Source organism: Dipodomys spectabilis, unplaced genomic scaffold, assembly GCF_019054845.1.
Source record: "Dipodomys spectabilis isolate Male_0828 unplaced genomic scaffold, ASM1905484v1 ptg000125l, whole genome shotgun sequence".
Lineage (NCBI taxonomy): Eukaryota > Metazoa > Chordata > Mammalia > Rodentia > Heteromyidae > Dipodomys > Dipodomys spectabilis.
Window position 1 is genome coordinate 16,766,255 of NW_024870802.1, and position 14,605 is coordinate 16,780,859.

General features: G+C 40.4%; 1 protein-coding gene across 3 annotated transcripts in view; it reads left to right on the plus strand.

Moving 5' to 3' along the window:
• Window positions 1–14,605, plus strand: part of Sorbs1 (sorbin and SH3 domain containing 1) — a 237,579-nt gene that overhangs the window by 63,039 nt on the left and 159,935 nt on the right. For all 3 annotated transcript variants that reach the window (XM_042689233.1, XM_042689234.1, XM_042689236.1), the window contains exon 2: window positions 4,620–4,706. The gene's annotated coding sequence lies outside the window, so the exon portion shown is untranslated. The remainder of the gene's footprint in view (window positions 1–4,619; window positions 4,707–14,605) is intronic.

A 14,605-nucleotide genomic window follows, 5' to 3' on the forward strand; every position in this document is an offset into this window, starting at 1 on the left:
GAGCAATAGAGAAATATCTTGTTTCAGCCTAGGAAATAACACAATTACAAGGAAAATGAATGCATTTCTTAAAAAAATGAGGGGAGATATATTACTTGAGTTTTCCCTAGATTTCCTCTTCCACACATATTTGTGTGTGTGTGTGTGTGTGTGTGTGTGTGTGTGTGTGTTCTGTCTGGTACTGGGGTTTGAACTCAGGGCTTGGGCACTGTCCCCTAGACCTTTTTGCTCAAGAATGGTGTTCTACCTTGAGTGGAGCTCCACTTCTGGCTTTTTAAACTTTGACGATTGATAAAAGAGTTTCATGGACTTTCCTACCAAGAGTGGCTTTGAACCATGATCCTCAGAACTCAGTCTTCTAAGATAGGATTACAGGCATGAGCCACCACTTCCTGGCCTCACACAAGCTCTTCTAAGTGTACTTTGTAGCTCAAGTAGGAGATCCTTAGCTTAAGAGCATGCTTCAGGGTGACTCCTTGGTCTGTTGGAGGTAGTATGGATTGCTGCTGGGCCTTGCGATCAGGAAGGCTGACTTTAGGCAACTATCGGTTTCTCTGTTGCTGAGTCCCTGAAGTCATCTGATGGTACCAAGTAAGGTCAAAGAGGAAATCTCTTCAAGCTGGTCCATTCAGAGAAGCAGCTTCCTCTGATCTGTCATCATTGTGACCCACACATTTACTTTTCCATTTTTGGCTTGGGATTGCTCAAGCTGTTACCTGACCACAAAGTGAAAATCTGGAAGGAGAAGTGCTCAACTGGCTTGGCAGGTGTCCATTCACTGCATTGATCTACAGTATCCTGCTTTTTGATGGGCCTTGGAGCTGTTCCTCGAAGGCCATCTTGATGACTAGATGTCCCTAGATCTTTGTCCTATCAGAGATAGCCTACATAGGTATTTGAAGATGTAGATCTGCTCCTGGCCTGAGACAGTCCCCTAGTTTATCTGAGGGTGCTGATATTGAGCACATGAAGGACTATGGCAAAAATGAAGGCCCTCTCCATGTACCTGATTGTTATTCTGGCAGCTGGCATTGTTTTGTATTTATTTAACTGCATTATTGTTATTATTATTTTCTTTTTGGTATGGAGGATTGAATCCAGAACATTGCACTTGCTATGCAAGTGCTTTGCCACCAAGCTACATCCTAGCCCTTGTATTTATTTAGAATTTTAAAAAAGAGTTAAATGTACTCTACCTGATTTATGCAACTGTAACCCCTCTGTATATCACCTTTATAACAACAATAATTTCTTCTTAAAGTTAAGCAGTGGCTGTCAGAATGTGATGCAGAGTGAGTAAATACATGAAGAATGTATACCTCCTCTAAAACCTGATCCTTGGATCTTGTCTGGAGTTGTTCAATGAATGATTCCTAATGGTTCTGGAACTTCTGAGGTGAGGTATAGACTTTTCCTGCTTAGCATTAGAATCACTTGGGAGGAAGCTTTTGTACTGACTCTGTTGGGGACCTCCAAACCAAAGATTTTGTTTTATTGGGTCTGGATGCTAGGGAGTTTATTTTTATTTTAATTGTTTTTACTCCTCCAAGTGATTTTTGTTTTCAGTCAGAATTTGGTACCTGCTCACCAGCTATAAATCTAGAGCAGTTCTTCCTAGAATTCAGGTGGACTCTGCCTTGTTGTTTCCTCATACTGGCCTTGAATTCTGAATCCTAACCATGGTCACATATTTGGCCTTTACTCCTTTTTAGGCACTTTCAGGATTGTTTGTTTGTTGAGCTACTGTCCTTTGACTCTATCTCAGCTTGGGTTACTGGCTTATCTTTTTTTAATGTAAGAAGAAAAATTCCATTTGTGGATTTTGATGGATAGCTATCCTGGGATCTTTTTCATGAACATTCTCCTTGAAGAGGCTTGAATACTTAGTAGTTTTTGGCTATGGAAGTCCAAGCCTTGTGATGGGAATAGGCTTGGTAGTTTTATGACTGGCCCAAGGAAAAATCATTATTTACTCTTTTCTTAGAAAACCCCCAAAGGGTCAAAACTTTTACCACTATTTTTTGAGGGTCATAGAAGGCTCTGGGACAACATTGATTATTCCAAGGAAGTTATAAATAGGCATTGCCAGAAAAATGGAATTGTATTTTGGTTATGGAAATTTGGCAAAATGTACTTCTGAGAGTGTGCAATGTAGACCTATATAAAAGTCTCAGCAGAAGGTATAGGAATTTTAAGATATATGAGGTAATGAGAGATACGGATGAGCTGGGTGCTCCTTGTAATCTTAGCTTCTCAGGATGCTGAAATCTGGAGGATCGCAGTTTGAAAGCCAGCCTGGGCAGAAAATCTGTGAGACTCCATTTCTAAGATAACCAGCAAAAAGTTGGGCTGAGATATAGCCCAGCTAGTGGGCGTCAAGCTGTGGGCCAAGCAAACTGAGCAACTACGAGGCACTGATTTCTAGCACTAGTCCTGGTAAAAGAAAAATACAAAGGAGATCTGGATAATACAAATAGAAGGTACTGTCATACCTCCCTGCTTTTGCTTCTGGCAAAATCCCATGGTTTGAGATTCCTGCCTTCTCTCTACCATACTCTATGGTCCCTTTCCAATCAAACTTGGCCTCTCTTCATGCTAGGAAGAAGTGTCTTTTTACTTCTGCTGTGCTTGGTGTCCAGGTCTCCAGGGAGGATCCTAGGCCCTGAGGTCACATCCACATCTGATTGTGCCATACCTTCCCTCACCTGGCCCCAGAACTATCTCTCTGACCTTTCACACTTAAACCCAGATGGGACCTGGGCTTGGGCGGCTGTGAAGGGCGGGGGTGGGGGCGGGGAGGGCAGTTCTGAATAAATAAACTGCCTGAATACCATATGATGTTCTTTTTATCAGCTACCTAATTAAACTTACCTATTTAATTTACGTAACAGACCTTACTTACAGTCCTATATTTAAGATGCATACCAAGGGAGAATTTTCTAGCATAAAGAATGTTCTGGACAGTTTGAGACATTTAAGTACTTTTGAAATCATAGGTACATGAGTACATGACATTTGTGGAGTTTTTCTTTTCTCCTCTCTTCCTCTCCCCTCTCCTCTCCCCTTCCCCTCCCCTTCCCCCTCCTACCTCTCCCTCTTCCCTCTCCTCCTCCCCCTCCATTCCCTCTCTTCCTCCCCCTCCATTCCCTCTCCCTTCTCCCTTCTCCCCTCCCCTCCCCTCTCCTCCTTTTCTCTTCCCTCCTCTCCTTTTTCTTGCTTTCTTGGAGTTGAAACTATTGAAAAATGACCTATTGGGAAATAAACCCTTAGAACCTGATGATTTGCTATTATATTCTTTGGTAATATATAAAGGAATGATAAATATTTTAGTAGGAAGAAAATGGGATGTTTCAGTTGTATTTCTTTGACTTTGTATATGTGTGTATTATTAGGTTTATTTTTTGCTATACATTTTCAAGCTGCTACTCAATGGGTAGTAAAAGAGTCCTCGATTGGCAGGGGAGAGACCTAGGTTCTAGATGTGCTTATGCTTTTAACTGTGGGATTACGCAAGCCAGATTCCTGACTATACTTAACTTGTGAAAATTGGACTCTTTCCCTTCTTCAGGGATTGCTGATGTCTACAGATGTGAGGGTATTAGCTTGAGTTGCTGTATGCACCTTATTATTTTTTTTTTAGAACCTGGCTCCTTTTTCTTCAGTTTACCTACTTTTGTTGGAATCTTAGTAGAGGAAAATATTTTAAGTTCTGTAAAAACTATAATGCATAAGCCCCACGACCAACCACAAAAAGAAGAACAATTATTACCAGGCGCTGCTGATTCACACCTATAATCCCAGCTACTCAGGAGGCTGAGATCTGAGGATCTCGGTTCAAAGCCAGCCCAGCAGGAAAGTCTGTGAGACTCATCTCCAATAAACTACCAGAAAACTGGAAGTAGCACTGTGGCTCAAGTGGTAGAGCGCTAGCCTTGAGCTGAAGAGCTCAGGGCCAGTGCCCAGGCCCAGAGTTCAAGCCCCATGACCAACAAAAAAAATAAAAAACAAACAAAAAAAACTCCACCAAAAACAAACAAAAAACCAAAGAAACAACAATTATAAAGCAGAGGTGATGATAAATGGCAATCACAGTTCTTATTTGTATCGAGAAGGCAGGAGCTAAGAGCTGGTGTCTCATAATCCTAGCTACTCAGAAGGTTGAGATCTGAGGATCATTGTTCAAAGCTAGTCTAGGCAGACAAATCCTCAAGACTTATCTTCAGTTAGCAAAAATCTGGTCCTGAAAGTGTGACTCAAATCTAGAATGCCAGCCATGAGTAACAAAGTTTAGGTCCTAAGTTCAGGCCCCACAATAAATAAATAGAAATAAATGGGAAGTGGTAGAGATAATGGCCTTTTGGAGGGATCAAGCCTGTCTATGAAGGGGAGCTGCTACTTAGCACCAGCTCATCATTAGCAGTTAATTCTGTTTTGTCCACTGAAAGTTTTGTTCTTCTGTGGGAAATTCAGGGTGGGGAAAAGCAGTTGGTTAGAAGAGGAGGATGGTGACTTTGAGCTGAAATGGGGTGCCTGGCAGTTGGGTATAGAAAGCCATATTGAAGTCAGGTCATCGTGTGTCTTTTATTCATACCAGATATTTTGTCTGTTTGTCATTGCAGGAATTGACATCCATAGGAAGAATTTGTAAAAGACTCTCTGCCTAGAGCTTCAGGCCCAATGCATCTTCCTGCCACCTTAAACCACTGGTAAATATGTGTCCCTCCAACTTCTGTCTCAGTAAAGAGAAATATTTGCCGTTGCCTGTAGAATGTGATTTTTCCGGAACTATGCTTCCTTTCCTCTTGTAGAAAAAAGACCATGTACTGTGTCTAGGTATAGCTAGGTTCTGCTGTCTTTACGGTGGGATCTTAGGAAAATTGACCTTACAGTGTTTCAGAGAAGTATGTTGCTCTGTTTATACCTCCTGTTTATGTTGCCCTGTTTGTATCCAGTTTATAGTCTTCAAAGTAAGCAGAGTTGCTTGCTTTGAAGACTAAGGGAGGAAATGTATGTGAAAATGCTTCAAAGGGAATGAAGTGATGGTCAAATATATGATGATATAATGTGATATGATATGAGATATAACATGTACTGTTGGGCTCGCCTGTGTCGATTACTTTATTAACTTCATTAACACACCTTTTTAAGCTGGAATCTCAGGGATAGGAAGAAATAGCTACTACTCTTAGCCTATCACTACCAAATGGAAGCATCTTCCTTTGGCTTTTGCTATTCTTTTTTTAAGTTTTTATTCCCTAACTACTTCCTGAGAAGGAACTAAAGCAGGGCACATCTAACAACTGATACACTAAAATGTGAACACTCCTTTCACATGCATGTATGTTAGAAATATGGGTTTTAAATACCTATATTTTAAGGCCTCCAGAGTAGTCCTTTTAAGAGATAAGTATTTTTCTACCTTTTGTTTCTACCATTGTAGCTTCCATTTTTTTCAAAGAAGAATTAACTGTATCTCATGACTACCTTCATTTTTATTTGAGATCAGGTCATTCATAGTTTACAAGTGTTCTCAGCAATGAACTTTCTCAGCACAGCCAAATGTCTGACCTCCATAGAAGTTGAAATAGGCAAACCTGTCCTTTATAACATTGTGTTCAGTGCTGAGACAAGAGTTGTTGAAATGATAGTGGTGAGCTATTGATTGGAAGGACTGCCATAAGCCAAGGATAGAATATGACCCATGTATCTTGATCTCAGCCAGAAGACGGCTTGTTTAATAATAATGACTGATTGCTCAGCTCCCACCCTGTGGGTCAGGTGTTCTTGTGACCTGATGAAACAAATCCTAGTGATATAGTCACTGGGGGGTTATATGAAAGGGCAGTCAAGATAGGCAGACCCAGGGGTAGGAACCCAACACAGCCACAGAAGTTGGCTTTATCTTAATGGGATTTGGTAGATCCCAGCTTTGTATCCCATTTGGTAGAAAGGAAGATTTCTATAGTTAAGAGTTTTCTCGGAAACAGATGGCTGCAGGTGGCAGGACATTTCATCTATTCAGCATACATGTGTTAACATCTACTTTAGGCTAAGGTACTTTATAGGGCTTCATTTTTGGTTACAGTTGGATTGTGTGTCTACTCTCTAGTGTTTAGGTTTGAATAACTAAGAATACAGGCCCCCTGAGGGCTGGGATCTTTGCTTGTTTACTCACTGCTATATATCTCCAGCTCTTAGAAAAATACCATATACCTTATTGTATCATATAAGTGTATACTATTGGCTTGTGAATGAAATAAACAAATGACTAAATAGAAAGTGTAATTTCAAGTAGTAATAAGTGCTATGAAAAAATAAAACAAGATGCGGGGGGAAGATGGAGAGAAAAGAAAAAGAGAGAGAAACAGAGGTAGAAATAGACTTTTTACAGAGGAGGAGGAAGAGGAAGGGTGGTGTTTAGGCAGAGGAACGTCAAATGAGAAGAAAAGCCTTTGACCTAGGATGTTTTTTGGCTTGATAGAGGAAGAGGAAGGCAGCCAGCTTCTGGACTTCAGTTGAAGGTGGTTGTGGGAAGGTACAGTGATTTGGAATAAAATCAAGTTTGTTGGTAGAGTCAGATTGTATAGGTCATGATAATGAGTTTGGATTTACTCTGAAAAGTTTGAGTATAATAGTTGACATCAGCTTTGTGCTGTACAATTGTTCCTCTGGATCTTGAGTGGAGAATAAATTTTGAGGATAAGAGGATATTCACTTAACCTATAGAAAGTTCTTTCATTGGTCCAGGGAAGGTATAAAATGACAGGATCAATGTAGTGATGACAGAAGGTATGAAGTGATCAGACTCAGGATACATTTTGAAGGTAGAGCCTGCTGGCTTTGCTATGGGGGTATGAAGAGAAAGAAGAGTCAAAGATAAATGCAGTATTTTGCTTGGGTAAATGATGTTGCCATTCATTGTAATGAGGAGCAGACAGGGGCACCGAGAGTTCTGTTTAAACCATGTTAATTTTGAGATGCCCATTTGATGTTCTCATTGTGATATAGAGTTGGCTAGGGCAAGAAATGGTACATTGTAGAATCATCAGATATATTAACAGCTCATATTGGCTGAGAATTTTGGGTAGAGAAAGAGGAAATGCGTAGGTAGGATTCAACAGAAAAAGAAAAAAGGCATAAGGTTGCTTTTTCAGATAAAATCCCTATTAAGAAATGAATATGGTAATGAATATGGCATGGCATGATTCTATTTGTGCACTTAGGAATTATACAGATAGGATGTGATATAAAAATAGTAATAAGGCTTTACCTTATATAAAAATTTGGAAGTACTCTGACTCCTCCAAATAAAAAAATAGTTTTACAGTTGAATAATTTTAAATCTGTTTGGCTGAGTGAATTGTAAATTGTATTTGTGCAGTTGGCATATAGCAGCTTCCTTGATTGGCATGCAGAAAGACCACTGGCATCCTTTGCCAATAACCTATAAACTGTATTGTTCTTTTTTTTTTTTTTTTTTGGGTCTGGTCGTGGGGCCTGAACTCTGGGCTTGGGCGCTGTCCCTCAGCTCTTCAGCTCAAGGCTAGCTCTCTACCACTTGAGCCACAGCGCCACTTCCGGCTTTTTTTTTTTTTGCTTATGTGGTGCTGAGGAATCAAACCCAGGGCCTCATGCATGCAAGGCAAGCACTCTACCACTGAGCCACCTTCCCAGCCCCTGCATTGTTCTTTATGTGGGCTGGAGCTTTGACAAGATGTTTTGATGTTTGTGTTTACTTCATTGTTCATACATTTTACTTTTTTTCAGTCTTTTTATATGTTATCCCAAAAGTTCATTAACTGAAGGTTCATAAACAAAACATGTTTGAAAAATTAGTCATTTTGTACTGAAAGTTAGATGTGATGTAATTCTATAGAGAAGGCCAAATATTTGTTTTTTTTTGGAAGGCCATAATGGTAGTAAGCATCATGGTTTTCAGGACCACAATTATATTAAGGATATTTTCAACATATCAAGCTATGGTATTAAAGATGAGAGCTAGCAAAAAACTATATTGTGAAGGTTGTAGTAGATGTAAGAGTTTTAAGTCCCATTGCTACTCTCCCCCTTTAATCTTTGTGGACTGATAGGAGAAAATCAGTTCTGAACCTTACTTAATTTTATCTATTTCTGACCTTCTGAATAAAATGGCAGCAACTCCAGATTGGCCCTGTCCATTTCCTGTACAAATCACTCTACTGAGCTTCTTCCATAGTCTCATGGCTCTCTTCAGTTTTTCCATTTCAGGCTGCTTTGTGATTTCTTTAGGCCCCCTCAACAGTTCTGCTCCTTACCATCGTCTGCTCCAAAGCCTGTCTTCTTCTTCCTTCTGCCTTTCTTTTTATTCCCTCTACCTCCAGCCCCAGGGCTTGTGAAAATTCTCAGATTTCCGTCTTCGGAAACATTGAATTCCCACTATACACTACTTAGTCTACTCAGGTGTTCTGTGGAAATAATGCAGAAAAGTGAGAAACCAACACAGCATCCTGAATCCCAGGCACAGCGGTCAGTTCTATCTTTGACATGTGTTTCAATACTCTTAAGAGTTCAGTGAAAATATTCTGAATGGAAATTTGGGAGCGTCTCCTCTTGGGAAAATGTTGTACTCTATGTCTAGAGCCAGTGGTTTAGGGCACAATGGAGATTTCAATGAAATGGTATTCAATTGGCACCAACCCTGGTTTTCCTTTGACTACTTTTCTCATAGAATAGAACCTAAATAAAAACTTGAAAAAAGCTGGGTATCAGTGGCTCATGCCTATAATCCTAATTGCTCAGGAAGCTGAGATCTGAGGATCGTGGTTTACAGCCATCCTGGGCAGAAAAGTTCCCCTGAGACTCTTAGCTCTAATTAGCCATTCAAAAACTGAAAGTGGTACTGTAGCTCAAGTGGTAGAGTGCTAGCCCAGGTCCTGAGTTCAAGCCCCACAACTGACAAAAAACCCCACAACAAAACAAACTAAAACCAAAAACCAAACACAAACAACAACGCACAAAGAAAAAAAACCCAAACACTTGAAAGAAAGCCAGCTGCTGGTGACACACCAGAAATCTAAGCTACTCATGAGGTTGAAATCTGAGGATTATGGTTCAAAGCCAGCCCATGCAGGAAAGTCCATTAGACTCTTATCTCTAACCATCAGAAAACCAGACATGAAGCTGTGGCTCAAAGTGGTAGTGTGCTACCTTTGAGGGAAAAAGCTTAGGAATAGCACCAAGGCTACCACTACCACCACCAACAAAAATATAGAAATAATTAAACTTACTGCAGTTTTAGCTGAAGGGTTTCTGCTCTTTCTTCCTCCTTCACTAAGTAATTTCAGGAACAGTTTAAAAAAGGATAGAATTTCCCTATGTCACAGGAGATTTGCAATAATGGGGCATTGCTACAATAGGCCATTGCAAGAAGATGCCTGAACTGATTAGCCTGTGGAGAGACAGTGGTGTGGGAACATTACCTTTCACCCTTTTGTAGTTTAATTTTTTAGGATTTTTACCCTTAAAAAGGATAATTGTGGGGCTGGGAAGGTGGCTCAGTGGTAGAGTGCTTGCCTTGCATGCCTGAGGCTCTGGGTTCGATTCCTCAGCACCACATAAGCAGAAAATAAAAAGCCGGAAGTGGCACTGTGGCTCAAGTGGTAGAGTGCTAGCCTTGAGCTGACGAGCTGAGGGACAGCGCCCAGGCTCAGAGTTCAGGCCCCACGACCGGACCAAAAAAAAAGAAAAGGATAATTGTATAATAACTGTATCCCTTTAACGTTTAATCAACAATCTAGAAAAAATTTAAGTTCCTTTACACATGGTCAGTGTGTCTTATTTGAGTCCATGGCCTCACAGTGTGGCTTGTCTTTATTTAGTCTGCAGCTTCATGTCCGCTACCAGTTTAGGACTCCTGTTCTTCAACTTGAGTTTCAAAATTCTACACGTAGTCAATATTTCATTTAACTGCTTCAGACACAAAGGATTTTAAGTGAAGAAGTTTAGTTGCCATGAACTGACCCACAAATTAGGCCCTATCACTGTCACACAGACTTGTAGATGCAAGTTTTAACTATGTTGTGGCACAGAACTTGAGACTTAGATCCATTATAGTTTCTAATCCGTTCATTCACCCCAACCTCCTTCTTTGTCTTAAGAATCTCAGTTATCATAAGGAAAATTCTCAAATTGAAATTTGCATAAAGTGTTACCTCTCTGAATGTGAAGAGTGCAATTCAGTGACTAGAACCCAGGGTGCCGGTTACCACAATGTGTTGAAGTATCTCTCTGGGGTGCCATTTTTGTTTGTGTTACTAGCAATGTTAAAAGCTGTTTACCCGAACAACGTAGGTGAATCTTACCTAGGCATGATACCATTTTGTACAGCAGTGAAATTCTTAGGTGTTGGTATTTCTCCAAGAGATTTACTCATTGGATTTTAAGCTTTTTAAACAAGCAGGAAATTGTGTCACATTTGCTGGCCATGTGTAAAAACAAGTTGTTTTCCTCTTTCCCATCTAGTCACTATATGAATACAAATAGAGTGGAATATATTTTTTGTCTTTTCTCCCTCCACCTCCTTGGTTTGAGGAAGTAAATATCAGATTGTGTGTGAGGTTGTCACTAAAACAAGAAGGCCTATTTCATCTCCAATGATTAATGGTTGTCATAGGACAAAATCATCCAGAGTGTTCCATGGACTGATTTAGACAAGGCACCATCTGATGCTGACTTAAGAGCAGTGCCTTCATCCTGCAATCTCCTTATCAACATAGGGATGACTCATGCACTCTTCCCCTCACTTTGAGAGGATGTCACTGCTCTGCTGACTAGGGAATGATTGAATAATACATGGTTTCTGCAGTGGTATACTTGAAAAAAACAACGATATTATTTGTGCCTGTTGAATTCAATTTTCACTGTTATGATTAGTTAGGGATTGCTTCCTAGAAAGCTTTTCAGGAGAGACCTGGAATCCCTTTAAGGTGTGTATATGCAAATATAATTTCTCTATACTATATTTGTTTGTTTTTAGAAGGTGACACTCTCCTGCTAAATTATCATACTTAGTCATAGCATTCTAAATGTGGCTAACTTCTTGATAGCTTTGTGTGGCAAGCACTCACTCTAAAATGGCTTTCCTGATTTGATGGAGCAAGACTGAGAATATATCTGTGCTTTAAAGCAGGGTACCTTGAATGCAATGTGTAGCTTCCAGGATTGTCCTAGTATGGACTCAGAAGCTGGACATACTCTCTCTTATAAATTGGTACTGCTGTAATTTGAAAAGGAAGCAAAGGCACCTTTATTCTTTTTTTTTTTAATGGTAAATTTCAGTTTTTCCTCAGTTTCATTGTCCAGTCCCTTCTCCAGCCAAGAAAAAAATCTCTCTATGTAACATCCATCCATATATATATATATATATATATATATATATATATATATATATATATGTTACATAGAGAAGCTCACCTTTCTTTTCCAACAGAATTCATAGCTTCAGATGTTGTATTTGTTCCCCAAGTTCATATTTACAGTATTCTAGCTGCCTACAAACACAAGTATTTTAAAGTATTTAAAATTAAAGGCCAGAATTTTAAAAATCAGAAAATTCTAGTCTTTTTTTTTGGGGGGGGGGGGGTCCAGTTGTGGGGCCTGAACTCTTGGCCTGGGCACTGTCCCTCAGCTCTTCAGCTCAAGGCTAGCTCTCTACCACTTGAGCCACAGCGCCACTTCCGGCTTTTTTTCTTTTTGCTTATGTGGTCCTGAGGAATTGAACCCAGGGCCTCAGGCATGCAAGGCAAGCGCTCTACCACTGAGCCACCTTCCCAGCCCCAGTAGTTGTACAAAGGCATTGCCATTTAACAAAGCAGTTTATGAATATAATATGTGTTGATCAGTATCATCCCTTTCAACCATCTCTCCTCTACCCACCCTTTTCCTTACTCTTAGAAATTTCACTCTTCATCTCTAGCCATAAAAGAAATGCAAATCAAAACAACATTGAGATACCACCTCACCCCAGTTAGAATGACTATAATCAAGAACTCTAATAACAACAGATGCTGGAGGGAATGTGGACCGAAGGGAACCCTACTTCATTGTTGGTGGGAGTGTAAACTTATTCAACCACTTTGGAAAGTAGTATAGAGGTTCCTCAAAAGACTCCACATAGAGCTCCCCTATGACCCAGCAATCCCACTTTTGGGCATTTACCCAAATGATCACAAACAAGACCACACTAAAGCTACCAGCACAACTATGTTTATTGCAGCATTACTTACCATAGTTAAGATATGGAACCAATCCAGATGCCCCTCAGTAGATGAATGGATCAAGAAAATGTGGTATATATACACAATGGAATTCTATGCCTCCATCAGAAAGAATGACACTACCCCATTTGTTAGGAAATGGAAAGAAAAAATTATCTTAAGTGAAATAAGCCAGGCCCAAAGAAACATAGGTCCTATGTTTTCCCTTCTTTGCCATAACTAATATATTTCTGAGACAAGCAGAAAAGGTCAGATAAGTTGATGTTAGGTGAAATGAACCCCAAGATAAGTATTCAAATGTTTTTTTTTCTTGTGATTGTTTCTAACATATTTATAAGATGATTTCTTTGTTGCTTTTTATGTCCCTCTCCCATGGTATAACCCCTACCTTCACTGTATTTGATGTTGGTATAATTTGTGGAGGGGAAGGAAAAAAAACAAATCGTTTAAATAAGGATACAGGTGAACCCATTGCAACAATGAGATGAACAAGGCGTTATATTGAAAAATGAACTTTACAACTTTGGCTGGAGGATTGGAGGGGGTGGGAGGGTGGGGTGGGGGAGTGATGGGAAGGGGAAACAAAGGAGGAGGCAACAATGCTTGACAAGAAATGTACTCATTACCTTGCCTATGTAATTGTAACCCCTCTGTACGATAGTTTCACAATAAAAAAAATAAATAAATTAAAAAAAAAGAAATTTCACTCTTCAAAAATGAGAACATCTGGGCTGGGAAGGCGGCTCAGTGGTAGAGGGTTTGCCTCAGATGCATGAGGTCCTAGGTTCGATTCCTCAGCACCACATAAACAAAAAGCCGGAAGTGGCACTGTGGCTCAAGTTGTAGAGTGCTAGCCTTGAAATGAAGAGCACAGGGAGAGCACCCAGGGCCAGAGTTTAAGCTCCAAGACAGACCCTTTCTGTAAAAAAAAAAAGAGAACATCTGCTGATATTGGGTCATATTCTTTTTTTTTTTTCTTTTTTGTCTTTGGGTCCGGTCGTGGGGCCTGAACTCTGGGCCTGGGCACTGTCCCTCAGCTCTTCAGCTCAAGGCCAGTGCTCTACCACTTGAGCCACAGCGCCACTTCCGGCTTTTTTTGCTTATGTGGTGCTGAGGAATCGAACCCAGGGCCTCATGCATGCAAGGCAAACGCTCTACCACTGAGCCACCTTCCCAGCCCCTGGGTCATATTCTTGTATGGGGCAGTAGGCAGGAGTGGATCAATACGTGTCCCAGCACTATCCCCTTCTGACCTGTTTGAATCTATCATAAAACAGGTTTTGGTTTTGTAACTCCTGACTGTAAAAAACAAAACAGCACAAAATGAAACAAAAAAACAAAAACAAACAAAAACACCAAGGGATTTTGAGGTTCAACAAAACATTTTTATATCCTTCTTTTGTGTGTGTGGATGTACTGGTATTGAGGCTTGAACTCAGGGCCTCATATTCTTACTCAGCTTTTTATTTTTGCTCATGACTTGTGCTCTGCCATTGAGCCATCCTCTACTTCTGGCTTTTTGCTGGTTAATTGGAAATGAGTCTTGTCTCTGAACCTCACGATTTTTGGATCTCAGGTTCCTGAGTATCTGGGATTTTATACCTGAGCCAGCAATACCTGACCCTATTTATTTATTTATTTGTAATTTACTTTATTGTTATTATAGAGGTGATATATGGAGGGATTACAATGACACGAGTCAGGTAATTAATACATTTTCTTCTGTACAGTTCCCTCTGTTCCTCATTTTCTTCCAGTCCCTCCTTCCCATTTCCACCCATGAGTTGTATAGTTCACTTTTATCAGTGTCCAGAGAGCTTCACTGCTGCATATTTTCATCCTTTTCCCCCTCAAGTTCTGTACCTTCTTCCAACCCTTCCAATGATGTACATTTGAATACACCATATATAAGGTGGAGAAGGCAGAATGATTAAAAACTAAAAAAAAAAGAGGTTTCTGTTTTCTATATCTTGGAATTCATTTCTGTGTGTGTTTGGGGGGGGTGGTGGTGCCCGTCCTGAGGTGCTTTCAATGAGCCTCTTTGTCCTCAAGGCTAGCACTCTACCACTTGAGCCACAGCACCACTTCTGGCTTTTTCTGGGTGGTTTATTGGAGATCAGAGTTTCACGGACTTTTCTGTCTGTCTGGCTTCAAACCATGATCCTCACATCTCGGTCTCCTGAATAGCTAGGATTACAGGTGTGAGCTACCAGTACCTGGCTCAGTATGTATATTTTTTTATATAAATATGAAGAAAAAAGCCGGAAGTGGCGCTGTGGCTCAAGTGGTAGTGCGCTAGCCTTGAGCTGAAGAGCTGAGGGACAGCGCCCAGGCCCCGAGTTCAGGCCCCA